The sequence below is a fragment of the Hypanus sabinus genome, chromosome 6 (assembly GCF_030144855.1).
Source record: "Hypanus sabinus isolate sHypSab1 chromosome 6, sHypSab1.hap1, whole genome shotgun sequence".
NCBI classification, from domain to species: Eukaryota; Metazoa; Chordata; class Chondrichthyes; order Myliobatiformes; family Dasyatidae; genus Hypanus; species Hypanus sabinus.
The window spans coordinates 94,958,971-94,982,629 of record NC_082711.1 but is presented as its reverse complement, the minus strand read 5'-3'; positions in this window follow the sequence as shown (position 1 = coordinate 94,982,629).

Sequence of the window (23,659 nt, the reverse complement as noted above, 5' to 3'; positions counted from 1 at the left end):
CAGAAAGCAAAGAGTGGTTGTAGACGGGTGATATTCTGCATGGAGGTCGGTCACCAGTGGTTTGCCTCAGGGATCGGTTCTGGGACCCCTACTCTTCCTGATTTTCATAAATGACCTGGATGAAGTAGTGGAGGGATGGGTCGGTAAATTTGCTGATGATACAAAGGTTGGAGGTGTTGTGGATAGTGTAGAGTGCTGTCAGAGATTACAGTGGGTCATTGATAGGTTTCAGAACTGGGCTGAGAAGTGGCAGATGGAGTTCAACCCAGATAAGTATGAAGTGGTTCATTTTGGTAGGTCAAATATGATGACAGAATATAGTATTAATGGTAAGACTCTTGGCAGTGTGGAGAATCAGAGGGATCTTGGGATCCGAGTCCATAGGACACTCAAAGCTGCTGCACAGGTTGACTCTGTGGTTAAGAAAGCATACAGTGCGTTGGCCTTCCTCAATCGTGGTATTGAGTTTAGGAGCCAAGAGGTTGTGTTGCAGCTATATAGGATCCTGGTCAGTCCCCACTTGGAATATTGTGCTCATTTCTGGTTGTCTCACTATAGGAAGGATGTGGAAACCATAGAAAGGGTACAGATGAGATTTATAAAGATGTTGCCTGGATTGGGGAGCATGCCTTATGAGAATAGGTTGAGTGAACTCAGTCTTTACTCCTTGGAGTGACAGAAGATGAGAGGTGACCCGATAGAGGTTTATAAGATGATGAGAGTCATTGATTATGTGGATAGTCAGAGGCTTTTTCCCAGGGCTGAAATGGCTAGCACAAGAGGGCACAGTTTTAATGTGCTTGGAAGTAGGTACAGAGGAGGTATCAGGGATATGTTCTTTATGCAGAGAGTTATGAGTGTGTGGAATGGGCTGCCAGTGACAGTGGTGATGTGTATACGATAGTCTTTTTAGAGACTCCTGGACTGGTACATGGAGCTCAGAAAATTAGAGGGCTATGGGTAACCCTAGGTAATTTCTAAGGTAAGGACATGTTCTGCACAGCTTTGTGGGCCAAATGGCCTGTATTGTGCTGGAGGCTTTCTATGTCTCTGTTTCTGTGTAACACAATGAGTGCAGTTCTACACGGGCTGCTGTGATTTTGTTTTGTGTTTTTATTGATCATTACCAAAAGAATTGAAACAACGTGAGTCTAATAGTTTAATAGTTTTGCACCCAAAGGTGGCAGTATTGTTTTTCGGAAGTTTAATCATTTTACTTCTGCTGTTTTCCTCCATTCTTCATTTTGTGTATAACAATGTTAGGAACAGAAAATACATCTTTTAAAACAGATCTGCTTAAATGTTTTTCTTTGTGTACTGACAGAAACAAAAATCCTGATTAATATTGAATACAAATGTATATATTTTATTTTATTTTTAGATTAAAACATTAGTTGAACCATGAACCCTGTCCAGAAGAGCAGGGGAATGAAAGCACTGCTGTCAAGCACCATTCTGATTTAGGACTAAGCCATCGATAATTTTCATCATTGCTGGGTCTAAATCCAGGAAATCCCTAGAAAGCCATGTTGATGGGAGTACCAGTTTTGGGACTGTCTCTCTCAACTGATGGGGTCAGCAGAGTCTTTAAATATTTCAAAGGCAGAATTAACATAAGAATTGGGGAGATATTAATGAAAGGTTACCAGGAATAGACTGGAAATTGAAGTTGAGATTCCAGTTAGATTAGTTTTAATCTAACTACATGACAGAGCAGACTCAAAGGCTGAGTGGTCCAATTATTTTACTCATTCACATGTTTGCATATTCTTTACTATGTCGATTCAAGAAAATAACTCATCACCACTTTACGATGGCTATGAAAAATACCAGCAATGTTTATTTCCAGAAATTGAAACAAAATGCTTACTTTTCCTGAACGTTTAATAAGAATTTCCAGTGTTATATCAGTTAAATTGAATAAATCTTCACACTAAATGAACATAAGCACACATGAATGGCATAGAAGAATTTTGGAAAGACCAGATAAACCCCTTTATGCTTGGTCTGTCTTTGTGCTAAACTGTGTGTCCTATTACCACCAGATCAGACCGAAAACTTCTGTGTAACTATGGTAATATTCAAAAAAAACTTACCTTTCAACAGCCTGTCTAAAGGAATTGCAATAAACACCTAGGTTCTCCTTTTAACTTTTTAAATCTATTAAATTTTAATAGAATTTAATTCATATAAAATTAATTTTCAAATTTCAATAAAAGTAATTAATATATCTGAAGGAAACCATTTGTAAAATGCTGGAGTTCTGCAGGTATTCAATCCATATTACCAAAATAAAAGCAGTTTTTTTTTTGGCTGGTGTAGATATTGATTGATTGAATTGTCCCCTTCATCTTTATTACAACCTAACAGAAGGATCCTAAGTGGTTTATAAAACCTAGCTCAGAGACAAGTTTATTGGCTGAAGAAATGGGTTTGAAGATAATGAAGGGGTATTAGGAAAATAATTTTACATTACGGAGTAAAGGTGGTTGAGAATTGTGCTAGTGTTAGCTGAAATCCTTTGCAGAACACTGCACGATTGACAAGAAAGCAGATGGAGAGACTGGCAATTAATAAAGCTGGAAGAATGGGTGAAAAGTAAAGAGATGCAGAGCTGGCTGTGATGTTTATTGAGTTCGTGGAGTGACTTGAACTGAGATCAGGACAATGCTTGTAAATGGCAAAAAATAAAAGGAAATTTCTGATTGTATGTGTGATGCCAAGCAAAGAAGAAAGAAAATTGTTAATAAAACTACAAAATATTCCATATGACATAGGAGAAGAATTAGCCCATTTGGCCCAAATTCAATCATGGCTAAATTATACTCCTTCTCAATGTCATTCTCCCGTCTTCTCTCCATAACCTTTGATGCTCTTAACGAAAAGCTAACAACCTCTATTTTAAATACACCTAATAACTTGGCCTCCACACCCATGTAATATATTTCACAGATACACCATGCCCTGTTAAAGAAATTCCTCCTCAGGGATCTTTGTTCTGAAGGGATGTCTTTCTATTCTGAGGTTGTGCCCTCTGGTCCTAGATTATCCCAATATTGAACATATTTGCTCCATGACCACTCTTTGCAGACCTACCTATGAGATCACTTGTCATTCAATTCCAGTGAAATCAGGCCCAGAGTCTTCAAACTGTCCTTAATTCTGGGGATTATTCTCATAAATCTCTACTGGACTCTCTCCAATGCTGGCACATCCTTCATTTGATATAGGTTAAAAATTGCTCATGGTACTCCAAATCTGCTCTGACATTTGCTTTTATATTTACAGGCTTGGACGAGAATGCTAGCAGGCCAGAACTTGCATTTGAGAAGTTAGAGGCATAACAAGTGTAGTAGCAGTGAAATGCTTCCCCTGTGATATGTGGGTCTCCATGATGATGACATCTGCAGGAAGTGCATCCAGCTTCAGTTCCTGACTGATGAGATTAAGGAGCTGGAGTTGGATGCACTCAGGACCATGCAGCAGGCTGAAAATGTCATGGATGAATCTCTTACTGAGGTGTCACACCCAGAATGCAGACTCCAGATAGTAGATGGATGACCACCAGGAGACGTGAGGGATGACCACCAGTGCAGTGTTCCCCTGTGACTATTCCCCTCAGCAACAAGTATACAACTGTATCAGTTTGAATACTGCTGGGAGGTCAGGTTTGACCCATCAGGACATAGCAACAGCCAGGCCAGAGGAACTGTGGCTGACTCTGAGGCTCAGCAGGGAAGGGTAAATTTAGTCAGAGCAAAAGGTTCAAAATTTAGAGGGATGGACAGCAGATTCTGTGGGCACAAAAGAGAATCCAGGATGGTAGTGTTGCCTCCAGGGTGCGAAGGTTCAGGATCTCTCAGAGCGGTCGCAGAATATTCTCAAGAGGGAGGATGAACAGCCAGATGTTGTGGTGCCCATTGGCATCATTGAAATAGATAGAAAGGACGAAGATGTCCTACGCTGTGAATATAGGGAGATTCTGAAGAGGCTGAAGATCAGAACCTCCGAAGTAGTAATCTCTGGATTACTCTCAGTGTCACATGCTAATCAGGGTAGGAATAGTAGGATGATAGTACAGAGTGGGGAGGAAGTGGTGCAAGGGGTAGGGTTTCAAATTCTGGTTCTTTAGGATCTCTGCTGGGAAGGTATAACTTATACAAAGAGGATGTGTTACACCTGAATCCGAGGGGGACCAATATACTTGCAGGCAGTTTTGCTAGAGCTGTTGGGTACAGTTTAAACAAAGTTGGCAAGAGGATGGGAAACAGATTCTTAGAGCTGAGAATGGGGTAATTGGTTTACAAGTCAATGCAAGTGTGTAGTGAGACTGTGAGGAAGGACAGGCAGAGGATAGGGCAAAATTGCAGTCAATGAGATAAGGTGAAGTGCAACATGGGCTAAAATTGAAAAGGGTGATGAATACAGTAGTGGAGATTTTATATTTGCATACATGGAGTATATGGAATAATATAGTTGATGTTGTAGCACAGTTTGTGGGTGTTGGGTATGATGTGAGAGGTTAACATTAAAGGATACATGTTATATTGAAATGACAGGCAGATAGGCAAAGGGGGTGGGCTGATTTTGTTGGTAATAAATGAAATCAAATCCGAAGAAAGAAGTGGTATAGGATCAGAAGATGGAGAATCCTTGTGGGTATAGTTAAGAAACTGCAAAGGTAAAAAGAACATGTTGGGAGTTATATACAAACCCCCAAACACTAGCCAGAATGTGGATATAAATTTCAATGGGAAATGCAAATGGCCTGTAATAAGGTCAATGTTATGATAGTCATGGGGGATTTCAATATGCAGGTAGATTGGGAAAATCAGGTCGGTGCTGGATCCCAAGAGAAAGAATTTGTGGAATGCCTACAAGATGGTTTTTTAGAGCAGCTTGTAGTTGAGCCCACTTGAGGAAAAGCAAATCTGGATTGGTGTTGTGTAATAGAACCCCAGAGTCATTGAACTCTATGGTACAGAAAACAGGCTCTTTGGACCATCTAGTCCAGGCATGGGCAAACTACGGCCCGCGGACCATATGCGGCCCGTTAAGCTTTTTAATCTGGTCCGCAGAACTTGATGAAATTATATTAATAAACCTTGTTAATGTTTTTCCCCACAATTCTGGTGTTTTCCCAATAGATGACACACTCTATATACATTGACCTTTGTTGAGGTGCAGCGTATTACTCCATATTTGCGCTTTACTCTTTGTTCGGCTCGACCTATTTGTGTGAACAGGCGTTCAGCGTCATGAACATCAACAAAGCCAGCCACAGATCCAAGTTAACTGACCAACACCTCAGATCCATCCTGAGAATTGCCACAACAAAACTAAATCCAGACTTTGATGCGCTGGCTAAAAAGGGAGACCAACAACACTGTTCCCACTGAAATTAAAAATAAGTTTCTTCGTTGTGTTATGTAAAAAATGCATTTGAAAATATTTTTTTCAATAAGTCTTACATGTTACATGTCATTTCTGTTAAGTGATGGACATAAGTAGTGCGTAGGTGCACGTATGTTCTCAAAATAAAAAATGCGCTCCAGATCAAATAACGCGCTCCGCATACTGGCGCGCTGTCACTGTTCTGTCTTTGTGCTAGTCGTTGTTGAGTTTTGGCACAGGGGACAATTGAATAAGAAGGAGCAGGACAAGTAGACCTGCATCTCCTACCGTTTTTGAAATAAAGACAGTCAGGAGAAGAGTGATGATGATAATATCTTGAAGGATAACAGAATTTTCAGTGCTTTAAAATAATAACTGTTACTATTTAAAAAAGCTGTGTTTTATTCATTTAATTTTCAGTGTTTTAAAAGTCATTTCAATAAATAGCTAAATACCATGGGACTTCAAAGATATTGTGTTGTAATGCATTTGTTCATTTTCAATTGAAATTAAAGCACGTGTTTTCTACATATCCCATGATATTTTATTTTCTCTTATGAGGTGTATTACCAAAACACTCCGTCCATCTGCTCCTGGTCCGGCCCCCCTGTCAAATTTTAGAACCCTTTGTGGCCGACAAGTCAAAAAGTTTGACCACCCCTGATCTAGTCCATGGCAAACCATTAATCTGCCTAGTCCCACCGACCTGCATCCAAACCATAGTCTTCCATACCCCTCCTATCCATGTACCTACCCAAATTTATCTTAAATTTTGGAATTGAACCCACATTCATCACCTGCTCTGGCAGCTTGTTCCACACCTTCACCACCCTCTGGATGAAGAAGTTCATCTTCATGCTCCTGTTAAACATTTCGTGTTTTACCCTTAACCCATGACCTCTAATTGTCTCACCCAGCCTCAGCGAAAAAAGCCTGTTTTCCTTTACCCTATCAATACCCCTCCAGAATTTTGTATATCTCTATCAAATCTCCCTTTAATCCTCTACATTTTAGGTAATAAATTCCTTATCTATTCAACCTTTCCCTGCCAGTCAGGTCCTCCAGTCCTGGCAACATCCTGGTAAATTTTCTCTTCACTCTTTCAATCTTATTCACTCTTTTATGTAGGTTGCTGACCAAAACTATACACAATACTCCAAATAAGACCTCACCAACATCTTATACAATTCCAACATAACATGCCAACTCCTGTACTCAAAATTTTGATTTATGAAGGCCAATGTACCAAAAACTTCCTTTACTAACTGTGACTCCACTTTCAAGGAATTATGGATGTATACCCAGATCCCCCTGTTCTGTCACACTCCTTAGTGCCCTATGGCTCACCATGGTACACATACCCTTGCTGGTCCTCCCATTATGCAATACCTCACACTTGTCAGCAGTAAATTCCATCTGTCATGTCCAGTGCTCCCAATACAGCCTCCTCTACATCTGTGAGACCCATTTTGAATTGGGGGACTACTTTGTTAAACATCTCTGCTCCACCTGCCACAATTGGAACTTCCCAGTGTCCAAACATTTTAATTCTAGTTCCCACTCCCATTCTGACATGACATTCTATGGCCTCCTCTTGTGCCAAGATAAGGGCACCCTCAATTTTGAGGAGCAACATCTTATGTTCTATCTTGGTAGCCTCTGATCTGAAGCCATGAATATCGATTTTCCTTCCAGTAAAAAAAATTCTGCTTCCCTGCCTATCTTCCTCTATTTCCCTCTGACATTTTACCTCTTCTGACCTGCCTATTACTTCCCACTGGGTAACCTCCTCCTTCCCTTTTTCCTATTGTCCACTCTCCTCTCCTATCAGATGCCTTCTTTTCCAGCCCTTGATCTTTTCCACCCATGTGGCTTCACATATCACCTTCTAGCTAGTTCCCTTCTCCTCCCTCCACCTTTTTATTCCAGCAACTTCCCCCTTCCTTGTTGATCTTGATAAAGGGTCTTGGTCCAAAACATCAACTGTTTATTCATTTCCATAGATGCTGCTTGACCTGCTGAGTTCTTCCAACATCTTATGTATGTTGCCATTTGTCAACCCATTTTACCAATTTGTCCAGATCTCTCTCTAAGCTTTAATAGCCTTCTTCACTTGCCACTGACAAACTTGGTGTTATCTACAAATTCGCTGATCCAGTTTACCACATTATCATCTACATCATTGACAGATGAAGAACAACAACAGACCCATCATTGATCCCTGTGGTACACCACTCATCACAGGTTTCCTGTCAGAGAAGCAACCATCTGCATCCGCTCTCTGGCTTCTCACATAATCACAATGTCTGATGTAATTTACTACCTCATCTGGAATAATAAGTGATTGAACTTCCTTGTCTATTCTCCCATGTGGGATCTTGTCAAAGGCCTTTCTAAAGTGCAAATAGACATTGTCTTGTTCTGGTATTCTGGTTCCCAACCCCTGCAAATCTAGTTTAAATCCCCCCCATGCAGCACATTAAACCATCCTGCCAGGATATGAGACCCCCTTTTGTTCAGATGCAATCAGTCCTTTCTGTACAGGTCACACATTCCCTGGAAGAAAGCTTGATAATCGAAAAATATGAAGTCTTCCCTCCTAGACCTTCTCTTCAGTCACATGTTAAACTGTATGATCTTCCTAATTCTAGAATCACTTTACGTGGCATGGTAGCAACCCTGAGATCACAACCCTGGAGGTCTTGTCCTTAAACTTAGCTCCTAATTTCCCGAACTCACTTTGCAGGACCTCGTGACCCCTCCTACGCATGTCATTGGTACTGATGTGGACCATGACTTCTGGCTGCTCACCCTCCCACTTAAGAATGCTGTGGACTCGATCCGAGATGTCACTTAACTTAGCACCTGGGCGGCTATGTACAAACCAGGAACCTCATTCCAGCTCCAGGTCCTTAACATGGTCCATTAGCTGCAGCTGGATGCACTTCTTGCAGATGTAGTCATCAGAGACACTTGAGGTCTCCCTACCATGCCATATCCTGCAGGAGGAGCATTCCCTGCTCTAAATTTGCAATAAGAAAGAATGAATAAATAACAAAATAAATCTACCTATGGCCTACACCATTCCCTGCTGAAGCCTTGAGTTAAAGCCTCAACTCATCACTCTAACACTGGCCCACTCACATAATGGCTGCTCGCATAGTGGCTTCTCTGTTTAAATCTAACTTTTGTTTATTTAGTGATACAGCATGGAGTAGGTTCTTCTGGCGCTTCAAGACATGCCACCCAGCAAACTCAAAACCCCAAAACCCCAAAATCCATGCATTCCACAGGGAGGACATATATAGACTCCTTACAGAATAGCACCAAAACTAAGTTCTGAACACTAGAACACATCACACTGTAATAGTATCATGCTAACTACTATGCCACTGTGGTAGAAGGAATAAAAGTATATATTTTTTCTAAATGGGAAAAATAAATCAAAACTTAGAGGTGAAAAGCGGCTCTGGATTCCATATGCAGGATTCCCTAAAGGTTAACTTGCAGTTTGAAGCTGTGATAAAGGCAAATGCAGTTAGCATTCATTTCAAGAAGACAGGAATATAAGAGCAAGGATGTGATGCTGAGGCTTTGGTTGGACCACACCTCAAGCACTGTGAGCACTTTAAAGTCCTTTATCTAAGAAAAGATGTGCTAACATTCGAGAGAGTCCGGAGGAGGTTCACGACAATGATTTCAGAATGTAAGGGTTAACATATGAGGAGTGTTTGATAGCTTTGGGCCTGTTCTTGATGGAGTTTAGAAGAATGGAGAAGATCTTATTGAAATATCAAACACTGAAAAGCCTAGACAGAGTGGACATGGAGAGGATGTTTCCTATAGTGCATGAGTCTAGGACCTGAGGGCACATCCTCAGAATAGAGGACATCAATTTCAAACAGAGATAATAAGGAATTTCTTTAGCCTGAGGATGGCGAATCTGTAGAATTTATTACCATGATCGGTTGTGGAGGTCAAGTTATTGAGTATATTTAAAACAGAGATTGACAGTTTCTTGGTTAGTTAGGTTGTTAAAGTTTACAGGAGGAAGGCAGGAGAATGGGGTTGAGAGGGATAATAATTCAGCCATGATGGAATGGCTGAGCATATTCAATGGGCTGAGTGGCCTAATTCTGCTCTTATGTCTTATGGTCTTATTGTCTTATATTCTAATCCCCTCAAAATGAATGTAAAATTGCATTTGCCTGCCTTACTACTGATTTAACCTGCAAGTTAACTTCTAGGGACTTCTGTACTAGGACTCCCAGTTCCTTTGCATCTCTGATTACTGAGTTCTCTCAGTTTAGAGAATAATCTGCCTATATTCCCTCTACCAAACTGCATGACCATATATTTCCATGCACTGTATTCCATCTGTCACATCTTTGCCCATTCTCCTAATCCGTCCGATACCTTCTGCAGACTCACTGCTTCCCCAACACTGCCTGCCCCTCCAATTACCTTTGTATGATTTGCAAACTTGGCTACAAAGTCATCAATTCTTTCAACCAGATGATCATTAAGATATAACATGTAGCAGACCAAACACTGACACCTGTGGAACACCACTAGTTACCAGCAGCCAACAAGTAAAGGCCCCTTTTATTCTCACTCCTTGCCTTCTGCCAGTTAGCCAATCTTTTATCATTCTAACATCTTTCCTGTAATTTCCTGTAATGTCTATAATATCCTACCTTTTGCCTCCTTCCCTCTTAAAGAATGGAGAGACATTTGCAATTTCCCAGTCCTCCAGAACCATTCCTAGTGATTACCAATAGAGATAATTACCAATGCCTCCTCTTTCAGCTATCCCTTTCAGCACCTTGGGTTGTAGTCCATCTGGTCCAAGGGACTTATCTACCTTCAGATCTTTTAGCTTTCCAAGCAGCTTGTCTTTAGCAATAGTGACTACATTGACTTCTGCTCCCTGACACTCAAATTTCTGACTTGTTGTTTGTGTCTTCCACAGTGAAGACTAACACAAAATAGCTATTTAGTTCATCCACGATGTGTTTGCTCTCCATTTCTACCTCTCCAGTCTTATTTTCCAGTGGTCTGATGTCTATTCTTACTTCTTGTTTACTCTTTATATTACTGCAGAAGAACTTTTGGGAGCCTCTTTCATATTATTTGCCAGCTTACTTCGTATTTCATTTTTCTCTCCATATTGGTTTGTAGTTGGCTACTGTTGTTTTCTAAAACCTTCTCATTCTTCTAGCTTCCCATTATCTGCTTTCTTTGACTTCCCTTGTCAGGCACGATTGCTTCATCCTCCCCTTAGAATACTTCTTCTTTGAGATGAACTGATCTTGCATTTTCCAATTTATTGTACTCCAAGTAACTCCAGCCATCCCTGCTAGTGTCCCCTTCCGATCAACTTTGGCCGGGACCTCTCTCATGTCTCTGTAGTTCCTCTTACTTCACTGTAATATTGATATATTTGATTTTAACTTCTTCCTCTGAAGCTAGAGGAATGGGTTCTATTATATTATGACCAATATCTCCTAAGGGTTTCTTAGTCTTAAGAAGGCCACTATTTGGATACCTGTATACCAGTATATAACTCCCAGCTGAGTCTCTATCCTTGCAGCTTATTAACTGCACCAACAAGAATTCTACATCTTCTGACTCTATTTCACTTCTTTCTAAGGATATGAGTTCATTTCTTACCTACGGAGCCAGCTGGTACCCTCTGCCCAACTGCCTGTCTTTTGATAGGATGTGTATCCTTCGATGTTTAGCTCCCAACTGTGGTCTTCTGTCAACCATGACTTTGTGATGCCCACAACATCATATTTGCCCATTTCTCGCTGTGCTGTAAGCTCATCTGCCTTATTTTGCATAAAGTGTGCATTCAAATATAACACCTTCAGTCATGTGCGCTCTGCCCTTCTTCTCAATTTTATCTCCATGTATTCTTTATTCTGGAGGTTTTAGTAACCTCTCCAGCACTCTCCTTCCCTTTTCTGTTATCCATACCTTCACGAGATGTTGATATCAGCCCCTGCTATGTAGTTTGAAGCCCCATCCACAGCCCTTCTTAGGTGATTTGCTAGGACCCAGATCCCAGCAGGGCTGAGGTGGAGCCCATCCTATCAGAACAGATCTCTGCTTCTGCAACACTGCAGCCAATGTCCCACAAATCAATCCAATTTTCCTGCATCAACTTTTGAGCCATGCATTTATTTCTCTGGTCTTATTTACCATGTGCTTATTTGCATGTGGTTCAGGTAACAATGGAATCATTATAGTTCTTTTACCTTTGTGTTCTAATTTAATCCCTGGTAGATGAAAGTCCCTCAGCAGAACGTCCTTCCTTGATCTTCCTACATTGTTAGTACCCACATGAACCACATAACTGGATCTTTCCCCTCCCACTCCAAATTCCTAAGCAGTTCAAATGAGATGTCCCAAATCCAGGCACTAAGCAAGTCACACAACCTTTGGACTCTCTATCCTTGGAAAAGAGAATTGTGTTTATTCCCCTGACTATACTATCCGCAATTCCACTACATATCATGGTATTGTTTACCTTTGAGGATCAGCTCAGATTTTGAATATTGAATTGGGGATTTTGTTCCTTTGATCTGTTTGTAGTCGATGGAAATTAAAAGACTTCAGTGACTTGAGGAATGGAAAATTATGAATGGTGTGCTTATGAGAACCATATCCACTATTTTTCATATCTCAGGCTTTTGAAACTATTAAGAAGAGGAACACAGTAAAACAGAAGTTCTTCCTCAAAGAAGGAATGAAGAGAGGTCAAAGTACAGGTTACAAGCACTTATTTACAATATCATCCATCCAGTATCTTTTCTATATACTCTGCCCGGTTTCACCCTAATGACTTTGCTCAGATGCCTCCCTTGCTTAAATTGTTAAAGATGTGTTGATGTTGGGGAACTTCAAGACTTTAGATTTTTCATTTAATTTCAGGTGGCAAGTCACAATTTCAACATAAAAGGAAGCTGCAGCGCTTGTGAGACTGAGGTCAGTTTTATTGCACCTGCAAAATCCAGATGCACCAAGCTTTTGTGAGCAGGATATTGTGAAGGGGATATGTTATAATGCAGAAATTTCTCTTTGGAAGAATAATGATATACTGTGTTAGAATAAGATCTCATAGATAAATTAAGAGGTTGTCTTACAATCCACTATGAGGCTCATGACAAATAAATATTAGAAATAGCCAAAGGATCTCTCAAGTTAATGAAATGAGAACTGAAGAGAAATGCTGAAAAAGAACAGAAATGCTGGAAGCAGAGTGCTGATCAGGCAGGAAGAACTAATGTTTCAGGTCAATGAATTTTCGCAGAATGTTAAACATAAGATCAAGAACAGCACCACACAGGAATATCCCTCTGGCCCACAACGCCTGAGCCAACCATGATGCCAATGCAAACTCATCACTTCCGCCTGCACTTTCCATACCTGCATTTGTGTTCATCAAACATCTTTACAATTCAGAATTTCAAAATGGAATATTTGGGTGTAAAAACATAACAGAGTGGGACATACATTTCAGGTAAATTAAACATTTGTTAGACCACACCTGGAGTGTAGTGAGCTATTTAGAGTACCATTCTTTAATTGAATACCACGCATTGAAGTTGGAGACAGTTGTGGCACGGATTTACATTGGTAATCGACATAAAAACTGTTGTTGAGTTCTGTAGAGATTAGGTCAAGGATATTCTGTTGTTCTTGAAGTTTTAAGAGGACCTGACAAGATAGATGGCTGTACGTAAAATTTAGAAGTGCAGTGATCATTACTTCTGAAGGTCATGGTCTTACTTTTTTAAAAAACAGAACCATGACCTTCAGAAGTGAATTAAGAAAACAATACTACATCAAAAAAATAGATGGTGAGAGGTGGCATTGGAAGCTCTGTTCTGGAAGCAAAAAGTAATGCTGAACCAGTTATTAATTTTAATTCTCAGATTGATTCATCTTTATTGACAAATGTCTTTCAGACATGAGGGAACTGTGTAAGTATACATAACTTTATTGACTGATGGAATAAGCTCAAGGGTTTAACTAGCCTCTTATTCTGTAATCTTTGGTGTGGAGCTAGTGAGAATGCACTTCAACTATCATTGCCATTCTCATCACCGGGAATAGTAAAAACATTCATTATGGCTTAATGATGTAAGGCAAACTATTTTTGAAACTCTTAATAGGCCATACCCGGAGGTCTGAATCAATTATATATGTGTTTGTGATTACATTTTCTTTCTTTCATTTGGGTAGCTTCTAATTTGCCTTTCCAAGTGACTAGTTAACTCCTTGGGCATTTTGAGAGCCTGTTTTCTGGTCTCTATAATTGAATCAGGTTTTTTTAAGTTATTTTGTTTTTGGTGCTGAACTACTTTCGAGAACTTGTAATTAACAGAGAAGGAGGTACATGTTCTGAATATGAAAAGGAAAGAGAGGAAAAAGTGGCATTAAAAGAAGAGTATATGGGGTGACGTAAGTTCTAATAGGAGGAAGGGAAAATTGAGTAGATCCTCTGTGTGACATCTTTGTAATTTGCCATGTATATGATCCTCTACTTGTTCCTGGTGGGAAGAGGACCTGTTGAAAGATTACATCTTCCATCAGGATCCTCCTGCCTCAAAATATGTATAATCTTCAGTTGAAAGAATAAAGGATGGATGTTAGTGAGAACTTGAGGGAAGTATTTAGATAACTTTCCTGATATGGGGGGGGGGGGGAAGAAGTTTGAATAGCTGGTAACAAGATGGAGTTATTTATAAATGTTCAGAGTGAGGATTTTTGGAGAATGAAATGGAGTAGGCTGTCATACAATGATTGCAGAAAAGTTAAAGGAAGTACGCTTTTGTAGCTAATGTTGCTGATGATGCGAGCAGGAATTAGTTGAGCTGAAGTCTCACCTAAACAGTCCTGCCAAAGTCATTAAGCTTCCTTTAGTAATGTACTTATGAACTGGTACTTAATCTCATTGTAGCTTCTCTGGAGGGGAAGAGATTCTCTCACAATTTGTTTATTGTTTGTCCTAGTTCATCATTGGAGGTTTTAAACCAGTTTTTATTTTAATAGCTTGAGCACTGTCTGTTCCTTTCATAATCAACACTCTTTATAGTGTGCAAGTTTCTCTTACACAATTCCAGAGCCAAAAGATATGGTACATTCCAAAAAGCAGTCAGCCAAAATGAAGCACTGATTGCATTGGCTTTGGACATGAATCATGAATACCATCACAAATCATGTAGCTTAGCTCAGTAGAAACCTGCTTCCAAGTAAGATCAAACAAGAGAAAATCTGCAGAAGCTGGAAATCCAAGCAACACGCACAAAATGCTGGAGAAACCCAACAGGCCAGGCAGCATCTATGGAAAAGACGTACAGTTGACGTTTCCGGTCAAGACCCTTTGGTAGGAATTTTCTGGGAATAGATTTTTACAACTAATTAAATATTTGTATTCAATGGTTTTTGATCTGTATAATTCCATTATTGAATGCCTTGGTTTTAGAGTTTAATCTCTGAATGGTTTTTTAAGCATGATTTTGAATCATTACCTTAAACCTAAAATGTCTTTGGTCAAATAAGAAGTTATGTTCCAAAGAACTTATTTTTAAAATCAAAAACATTTAGTTTATTTCCTAAATTCCTTACTAAGAATCAATTACCATGTGCAGATTGATCATCAGATCTTTGCATGGTTTGAAAAAATATGATGGTTAATCAATAATCAATCAATGGTGTAAATATTTTTGAAAGTGAGTTATCTGCGTGGAAAATGGCAGTGGGTTACAATAGCCTCTTTTACACAGAAACAATGATCTATTTGGGAATAAAGGAAGGTCATTGACTCCATTTTCATTATCTATACTGCAATCCAGTGGGTACCCCCACCCTGTGATCTTTGTCTCAGAGGCCGATGTTAGGTTGTCTTTAAAGAGAGTGAATGCTCCCAAGGCAGAAGGTCCCAATGGAGTACCTGGTAAGGCTCTGAAAACCTGTGCCAATCAACTAGTGGGAATATTTAAGGACATTTTCAAAGTCTCACTGCTATGGACAGAAGTTCCCACTTGCTTCAAAAAGGCAACAATTATACCAGTGCTTAAGAAGAATAATGTCAGCTGCCTTAATGATTATTGCCCGGTAGCACTCGCATTGACAATGATGAAATGCTTTGAGAGGTTGGTCATGACTAGACTGAACTCCTGCCTCAGAAAGGACCTGGACCCATTGCAATTTGCCTATCACCACAATAGATCAACAAGAGACGTAATCTCAATGGCTTTCCATGCAGCTTTAGACCACCTGGACAACACTAACACCTACGTCAGGACGCTGTTCATCGACTATAGCTCAGCATTTAATACCATCATATCCACAATCTTAATTGAGAAGTTGCAGAACCTGGGTCTCTGTACCTCCCTCTACAATTGGATCCTTGACTTCTTAACCGGAAGTCTACAATCTGTGTGGATTAGTGATACCATATTCTAGTCGCTGACGATCAACACTGACACACCTCAGGGGTGTGTGCTTAGCCCATTGCTCCACTCTCTATATACACGACTGTGTGGCTAGGCATAGCTCAAATACCATCTATAAATTTGCTGATGATACAACCATTGTTGGTAGAATCTTAGGTGGTGACAAGAGGGCGTACAGGAGTGAAATATGCCAGCTAGTGAAGTGGTGCCACAGCAACAACCTGGCACTCAACATCAGTAAGAATAAAGAGTTGATTGTGGACTTCAGGAAGGGTAAGGTGAAGTAACTTATAGAGGGATCAGAAGTGAAGGAGTGAGCAGTTTCAAATTCCTGGGTGTCAAGATCTCTGAGGATCTAACCCAGTCCCAATATATCGATGTAGTTATAAAGAAGGCAAGACAGTGGCTATACTTTATTTGGAGTTTGAGGAGATTTTGCATATCAACAAATACACTCAAAAACTTCTGTAGATGTATCGTGCAGAGCATTCTGACAGGCTGCAACACTGTCTGGTGTAGAGAGGCTTCTGCAAAGGACTGAAAGAAGCTGCGGAGGGTTGTAAATCTAGTCAGCTCCATCTTGGGTACTAGCCTACAAATTACCCAGGACACCTTCAGGGAGTGGTGTCTCAGAAAGGCAGCATCCATTATTAAAGACCTCCAGCACCCAGGGCATGTCCTTTTCTCACTGTTACCATCAAGTAGGAGGTACAGAAGCCTGAAGGGACACACTCAGTGATTCAGGAACAGCTTCTTCCCCTCTGCCATCTGATTCCTAAATAGACATTGAACTCTTGGACACTACCTCACTTTTTTTTTAATATACAGTATTTCTGATTTTTGCATGTTTTTTTAAAAATCTATTCAATATACATATACTGTAATTGAATTACTAATTTATTTATTTTTTATTTTATTTAGTATTATTCTCTTTCTCTTCTATATTATGTATTGCATTGAACTGCTGCTGCTAAGTGAACAAATTTCACGTCACATGCCGGTGATAATAAACCTGATTCTGATTCTGATTCTGAGGACTGATCTAAGGCTCACTAACCTATAGTTCCTGACTTGCCCTTGCAGCCCTTCTTAAACTAATGCATTAAAATCAATAAAGTTTAATTTTTTTTGTTTTAATCTATTAAAAACTTTTTAAAATACTACAGTAAATTTGGGGAAAAAAAAGAGTTTTTGATGTTTTCTTCATTGTTAATACTTCTGCTGGCTGCCTGTCCAAATGAAGGGTTCCAACCCAAAATGTCAACAGTCCATTTCTCTCCATAAATCTTACCTTATCTGCTGAGTCTTTCCAGTATTTTGTGCTTTTCTCCAAAATCCAGAATCTGCTGCTACCAGAAGTTGTAGTAAATGCCTACACACATACCAGTTAGGAAAAACAAAATTGCATTTAGTGGTGCAAGGGTATGCCCCATGGAAAAGATATGAGACAAGTGGATGGAGTTGCTCATTACTGAACTGAATGGCGCTTCTGTGCAATAACCAGTGGCAACAACACTGAAAGCCTGATGGTGGTGCTGTTAATGCTTGTATGAAATGTAGAATACATTTGATTGGAATGGTTCCTGGTTTCCTTAATTCCCTTTACATATGCTATAATAACCGACAATTTTGACTAAGGATTATAGAGCACATGCTTTTTATATAAAATATCAAAATTATAGTCTAAATATAATGAGAAACTTACATATTTCATTGTGACTTCTAGAACAACCTATAATACTTTGCTGAGTTCTGCCGGTTATATTTAACCATCAATTTCTCCACAGCTCAACAAATGTTGCAATCAGACATGGATTACCAGAGCTCAGGCTATGTGTGCTTAAGGTCTATATGCAGTTTGGCTCAGTGGTGTGAATAAAATTGGTCTCATTGGAAGTCAGCCAATAGAAGGAAGGGCAGGGTGGAGGGTGGAGGTGGGAGAGAGTGGAATTAGAAAAGCACAGATAGAAAGTGCTCTGAAAAGATAAACAGCAAAACAAGGAGGCAAGTGAAAATTACATGGAAGAAATGTTAATGAGAGGGATAAGCAGAAAAGGAACAAGTTACAAAGATCAGCAGTTGTTGAATAGCTGAATGAAGCATGAAGGGCTAAGAGTCAACTTTTACATCTATGTCTTACGTTCTATTGTAGGGTAATGTAACAACACATGTTGTTCACAATAGAAACTGTTCTACATAATTCACTAACACTGGCATTGAGTTGTGCTCAGTTTAAAAGATGGTGTCTGACATAATGATGTCAGTGCAAGGCAACTTTTTTTAGTTTGTTTGTAATGAAAGTTTTTGTTAAGTACACTTTCATTACAAACAAACTAAAAAAAGATGAGACTGGCATGTTTTATTCACAAAATCCTATATTGGTGACCTCAACGCCCTTGGACAATTCCAGAGTTGTTCATTGGCATGTGGACCAACACATAGACTTTGAAGCTGCTGGAATTTTGAAAGCAGCAAGATACCACACGGTATGCACAGATGGAAGCTCAGTTCACGCTGTGAGAAATCACTATGGACAATACCAAAATTTACAACGTTTTAGCATCATTAAGTAGCTCCACCGAATCCAGAGTGGTGAGTCTACTGGAAGACCAGTCTACATTTGCTAAATAAGGAACTGTGAAAACTCACCTATAACAAATGTTTGGATTGTCTGGGCCTGAGCATACCTTGCCCAGCCTGGTGACACTAGGCGCTCAGAATTGATGGACCACATGCTGTCTCTCTTGGGCAACGGAATCCATGTTTTATTTTTAAAGAACACTTTACACAATAAATACCTGATCAGGTTTGCACAGCCCCCGTTAATACACCTGTGATGAACTATAGGGAGCTTGCTAAAATAGCCGATGTTCTCACTCAGCCAGGCAGAGGTGTATTCTTCCTCCTCCGTTCCCTATGTCGATAAGCTCTGTCAGCAGAGCCTCCAGCAGGCTCACACCCATGTCTCCCAACCAGACAACGTCATGTCTAGGCTTTCAACATTCACTCTTTGGCACAAACACCAAGAAGTGCCAATGCCAGCGCATTGGGACATCGGATGTCAGAGAACACTGTGGGTTCCTGCTGCTAGGGTAGTTTATTGTTCATTACTGACACCCTTTCAGGTCGATGCTTCCTGTGTGCTCAAGTGAGTGTTCTGCCAGCATCACTCATTGATTATAAGGCAGAGAGTGACGGACCCTCGCTGGAGGCCGCCAGTGGCTGCAGGATCCGGACTTACAGGACAAAATGCACGATGTTTTGCTTCACTGGACGATGCTACACATCTCATGTGAAGTGCTAGACCTCTGTTCAGTGCAGATTTCCACTGCGCCAAATGACTGTATTGCTGGCTTGTGAACACAAAGGACTCTGCGTCACTAGCCTGTCCCCACAGTGACTTCCCCACGACAACTCTGTATATTGCTTGCACCACCGCAGGTGAATTCACACACCTGCTAGACAAATTCCCAAACATCACCAAGCCTATATTTTCCGTGACAGTCACAAGCATGGGGTCAAGCACCACATTTCCACAACTAGCTCACCGGTCCATGCCCCTGCTTGTAGATTATACTCCGAAAAGCTGTCCCGCACAAAGGCTGTTGTTGTTTACATGGAAATGCTTGGCACTGTATGTGTGTTGAATAGAACTTGGGCTTCATCCATCCACATGGCAGTTGTTGTCCGTGCAGAGATTACCAGCCCCGATCATTAGCTAGTCCCACGTATTCAAGACTTTTCGGTATGCTTAATGATTTTTTGTAAAGGTGACTTGGTTGGGAGCTACTATCAGGTGCCTGTGGGTGTTGAGGATGTTCCTGAATCTGCTGTTATAAGCTCATTTAGCCTTTTTTAAGTTTCTGCACATGCCTTTGGTTTGAAAATTGTAGCACAGACTTTCGAGCAACTCATAGACTCTGTTAAAAGACTTAGATTTTCTTTTTGTTTACCTGGACAACACACTCATCGGAGGCACATTAAAAACCGAACACTTACCACACCTCTGCACACTTTTCAAACACCTAAGACAATATGGGCTGATTATAAACCCCGCTAAATGCCAGTTTGGTTGTCTACTATTGACTTTCTCTGCCACTGCGCCTCTGCAGAAGGTGTGACACCCCGGCTATCAAAAGTCTTCACTGTCATGGACTTTCCACTGCCTCACAGTACCAAAATACTGCAAGAATGTTTATGTATGCTGAATTTCAATCACCATTTCATTATGCAAGCCGTTGAACTTATGCACCCCTTGTATAGTGCCCCTAAACGTGTGCTTGAGGCGTCAGCGGACATGATCACACCAAACGAGCACTTTCAAACGTGACCCGTCCTGGGATATCCACTACCCAGAGCATCTACAGCCATCACTACTGACACTCAGACTATGATGTGAGTGCTGTGCAGCTTATAGGCTCTGTGAGACCCTCCAAGAAGAAGTACAGCACATTTGACTGTGAGCTTCTTGGTCTAATTTGGCCCTCCGTCAGTTTTGTTTTCCACTGGTGGGTTGGCATATCACAGCGTTCATTGACCATAAATCCCTTGTGCACGCGATGACCAATGCATCAAACCCTTGGTCTGAACGGCAGTAAAGCCACCTGTCTCACATCTTGGAATTCACGACTGATATACAGCACATCAAAAGGAAAAGCAATGCTGAGGCTGATTGCTCTGTCGATGCCATACACATCAGGGTTGACTATGTCAGCACGGCAGCTGACCAAGTTTCCGACTCAGAGGTATGGGCTTACAAGACGGCAGTCATGGGCCTGTGATTGGCTGATGACAACCTCAGGGTCGCACAAGTTTCTCTCCTGTGCAATGTCTCAACCAGTCACCCTTGCCCCTTAATGCTTGAAAGCTGGAGGGAGACCATTTTTATCTTCATTCATGGCCTCTTGCATCCGTGCAAGACATGCAAGAAACTAGTTGCTTTGAAGTTTATGTGGCACGGCCCTAGGAAGGATGTTCAAAACGGAATGTGACCTTGTTGTGTGTCAGTGGGAGTAAAAGGACCATCGTATTTGGGCATGATCGGCCACTTTAGTGGTCCCTGAGTAACGGTTTCACCACATCAATGTGGGCCTTGTTGGTTCTTCCCCCTCCTCCTGTGGTTTCAAATATCTCCTTACCATGGTGGGCCGTACTGCCAGGTGGCCAGTGGTTGTTCATTAGCATCAGGAATGGCTGCGAACATTGCTCAGACTTTCAACAACACCTGGGCTGCTCAGTTCAGCCCCCCATTTGACCACAGACCCCAGTTCACATCAGATCTCTGGGCGCAATGGGCCAGAATCTCCACAATAAATTGCATCACCACAGGGTCTATCACCCACAGTCCAATCGTCTATTCGAGCAACTTCACATTTCTTAAAGGCTGCTCTGAGGACCTCCCTCAGTGTGTGATGAGTGTTGGCATGATTGCCTCTTTTGGGTACTACTGGGTTCAGTATGGCTCCAAAAGAGGTCCTGCAGTCCTCTGCAGCTGAGTTGGTGCTACGGGTGCCAGGTGATTTTATTCTTGACACCACGACTGCCCGATCAGTACTGTTCTGCCCTCCTTAGTAAACTCAATTCTTTTACACATATTCCTATCTGCCATCATGGTGAACAGCACTCTTGGATTTCAGGTGACTTATGTTCTACCTCATTTGTTTCTGTCCGCCATGATGCACATCAACATCCCCCTTAAGCTTGTTCCTGCGTTTTGGAATGGGGCGAAAAGACTTTTATTATAGAAAAGAAGGGTAAACCTAGATATACTTCTGTTCATCCCATTTTACTGTCCCACCAAGATCTGGATGGTTCTACTCTCATACCCCCTGAATCACAACCTGAACCCCCTGCGTGTGGCAACATGCCCTGGGATGAGCCAGAGGCACCAGCTGTTACATAGGACCCGAGACAGGCAGTTCATGTGAGCTCCAGACAGACTCACAATGTCAGTTTTAGTGAATTCTGAGGGGGCCCATATGATGGGTGACAGATGACACATATTGATCATAATAGAAATTCTTCTACATAATTCACAAACACTGTCATTGAGTTGTTATGTTCACTTTAAGAGACGGTGTCTGACATAATGACATCAGTGCAAGGCACTGCTTTTGGTTTGCCCACAATGGAAGTAAAGGCCTGTGTCTTTTGTTAAACACATAAAAGAACTCTCGCATGTTTTATTCACAAAACCCTATAACATCATTCATAAGCGTGATTGTGAAGGGAAAGTCAGCTGAAGTACTTAGAGGGAGAAAGAGATTTAAAAAAAAATAGATCAGATGAATAAAACACATTAAATTGAGGAAAACATCTTATTAAGAACCAAGATAGCTGGAGAAGGAAAAGAAAAGGAAGGAGGACTGAAACAGGACTGAAGGAGTGAGACTGTGGTGTAAAGAGAGATTCAGAAGGGAAGTTGAAAAAGGAAGTAGCAGGATGATAATTTTCCACGACAGACTAAAGGTTCAATATTCCTATCATTACCTGCTACGATGGGAGAGGCTGGATTGTAGAAACCAAAAAAAAACACAAGTACCTGGTCTTCAGGATTTCAGTGTCCATCCCTCTAGTTACAATTATGTTTTTTTTTCAAAAATTGTCCAGACTTTGCATCTCAATAGTTTAAGTGGCCTGTGAAATCACAGAAATAATCTCTGGCATTGGGCCGCCAGTCTACAGCTGCAGAAGGCCGAACAGATGGACATGAAAATCTCTCTGAACCTTCAGTCAGTCCTAAACCTGCCCTCATTTTCATGAAAATAGGGCAGCTCTGCAAACGGTTCAGTTCCGTGTAAGTGAATGATGTGAGTTTAAATTCTGTAATAAATCTTAGATCAGAAAGAAAACACGGCTGCACCACCCTTAGAATAATTCATTAGCAGGTCCCATAGATATTAATTTAATAATAGAAAAAGTCCTTATAAAAAGCTACTTAGTCCGCTCACTCTTTAGTGATATTCAGATTGTGCTCCTTTGCCAGTAAACATTACTTAACTTAATAGTCTTACTTCTCCCTGCATCCAATCGCTCAGAAACTTTCTAACCATATTTAGTCTTAAGATTTGTACAGGGTGGGAGTGTTGGTGACCCTTTGTTCAGTTCTGCATAAATCTCTGATGCCAGTGGGAGATTTTGGAGAACAGCACGACACACAAAGAACTTTGTTTTCCACATGATTGAGGAGAGGAGTGGAGCAAGCTGGTCAGTGTGCTCAAATGTTTTATTTCTGTTTGTAGTTGGGAAGCTACTCAAAAGTTCCACTTAAGTATTTTAATATACGAATTATATTAAAGAAATAACTTTTATTCACAATTCTATTTACAAAGAGAAACAGCACCACACCACTTTTACTGTTGGTAGGATTATAGGTGAGTCACTTGTCAGATTGTGAAATCCTTCCCAGCAATATTAGTCTGACTATGACTTCATGAACTGTGTGTACCGTTGTGGTCTACTTTGTGTCCTGACCTGTAACGTACCAGAGAAGCTGCACAGCCTGAAGCGTGATGACAGACTTCGTTAGGAGAGAAAGTCAGTGAGCAGCAAAGATTCTAACAAGCATAGTGGGAATTCTAATAGCCACAGAAAATATGAAATAGTTTCATTAAAGTTTGATCATTTGAACTAGTAAATTATATTTTCATAAACCTTGAGTTTGCTTTTTCCAGTTCTTAACTGCAAAAACACATTTGCAGAAGACAAGGAGTACTTTCACTTTTGAACATTGTGTAATAATGAGTAACATAATATAACAACTTAACACTAATTGTCTTAAAAAACTTGACGGATGC